Source organism: Oncorhynchus tshawytscha, unplaced genomic scaffold (assembly GCF_018296145.1).
Source record: "Oncorhynchus tshawytscha isolate Ot180627B unplaced genomic scaffold, Otsh_v2.0 Un_contig_7502_pilon_pilon, whole genome shotgun sequence".
NCBI classification, from domain to species: domain Eukaryota; kingdom Metazoa; phylum Chordata; class Actinopteri; order Salmoniformes; family Salmonidae; genus Oncorhynchus; species Oncorhynchus tshawytscha.
In genome coordinates, this window is record NW_024609483.1 from 186599 (window position 1) to 188410 (window position 1812).

The 1812-nt window shown below is 48.4% G+C and overlaps 1 long non-coding RNA gene across 1 annotated transcript; it reads left to right on the plus strand.

The window, feature by feature from the left end:
* Nucleotides 1-752: 752 nt before the first annotated feature.
* Nucleotides 753-1720, plus strand: LOC121844955. The gene is made up of 3 exons (XR_006082243.1): nt 753-782; nt 1279-1310; nt 1667-1720. It is a non-coding gene; the product is annotated as an uncharacterized LOC121844955 (long non-coding RNA).
* Nucleotides 1721-1812: the final 92 nt, after the last annotated feature.

Consider the following 1812-nt stretch of genomic DNA (forward strand, 5'->3'; position numbering starts at 1 on the left):
CCTACTGTGCTGCCCCCATAACAACTGACAGGAAGGCTTTCTAGAAGCTTCTCTGTGGTTAGTAACGAGTGCGTGCCAAATGGAACCCTGTTCCCTATACAGTGCCCTACTTTCGATTAGAATCCGTAGTGCACTACGTAGAGAATAGAGTGCCCTTTTTTTTGGACACAGCCTATGTGTCTCCTCTGGTTCTCCTGCCCACTAGTTACTATCGTGAAGGTGATCATAAAGCTCTGCCAACAACAGCACTTAGTCTGAGGCTTGTAGGCAGCGCAGGGGAGTGGTATCAGGGGCTCAAATGACACCCTATTCCCTATGTAGTGCACTACTTTTGACCAGGGCCTATAGGGCTTTGTTCAACAGTAGTGTACTATATATGGTGAATAGGGTGCGATTTGGGACAGAGCCTTAGTCTGATGCAGGCTGCAGGGGGGAGTTGGGGGGGGAAGGGGCTCAAGGACAAACACATAATTCTGGACGTTCTCGTCTAGACTGAGTGAACAACAACATGGTGCATGAAGCCTTGAGGTCGGCAAAGGTCAGATTCCTTTATCAACAGTTAATCTCACACCGAGTCCAAACCAGATTCATCTAGCGTTGTCCTCCGTGTTGGTTTTGGTTTGAAATACATCAAACAACCCCAAGAAGACGTACACTGAGTGTACAAAACATTAGGAACACCTTAATATTTAGTTGCATCCCTTTTTGCCCTCGGAGCAGCTTTAATTAGTCGGGCATGGACTCTACAAGGTGTTGAAAGCCTTCCACAGGGACTCTACAAGGTGTCGAAAGCCTTCCACAGGGACTCTACAAGGTGTTGAAAGCCTTCCACAGGGACTCTACAAAGTGTTAAAAGCCTTCCACAGGGACTCTACAAGGTGTTGAAAGCCTTCCACAGGGACTCTACAAGGTGTTAAAAGCCTTCCACAGGGACTCTACAAGGTGTTGAAAGCCTTCCACAGGGACTCTACAAGGTGTTAAAAGCCTTCCACAGGGAAGCCTTCCACAGGGACTCTACAAGGTGTTGAAAGCCTTCCACAGGGACTCTACAAGGTGTTAAAAGCCTTCCACAGGGACTCTACAAGGTGTTAAAAGCCTTGAAAGCCTTCCACAGGGACTCCAAGGTGTTGAAAGCCTTCCACAGGGACCACAGGGACTCTACAAGGTGTTGAAAGCCTTCCACAGGGACTCTACAAGGTAAAAGCCTTCCACAGGGACTCTACAAAAAGCCTTCCACAGGGACTCCACAGGGACTCTAGGTGTTAAAAGCCTTCCAAGGTGTTAAAAGCCTTCCACAGGGACTCTACAAGGTGTTAAAAGCCTTCCACAGGGACTCTACAAGGGGAGGTGTTAAAAGCCTCCACAGGGACTCTACAAGGTGTTGAAAGCCTTTCCACAAGGGACTCACAGGGACTCTACAAGGTGTTGAAAGCCTTCCACAGGGACTCTACAAGGTGTTAAAAGCCTTCCACAGGGACTCCAAGGTGTTAAAAGCCTTCCACAGGGACAAGGTGTTAAAAGCCTTCCACAGGGACTCTACAAGGTGTTAAAAGCCTTCCACAGGGACAAGGTGTTAAAAGCCTTCCACAGGGACTCTACAAGGTGTTAAAAGCCTTCCACAGGGACTCTACAAGGTGTTAAAAGCCTTCCACAGGGACTCTACAAGGTGTTGAAAGCCTTCCACAGGGACTCTACAAGGTGTTGAAAGCCTTCCACAGGGACTCTACAAGGTGTTGAAAGCCTTCCACAGGGACTCTACAAGGTGTTAAAAGCCTTCCACAGGGACTCTACAAGGTGTTGAAAGCCTTCCAC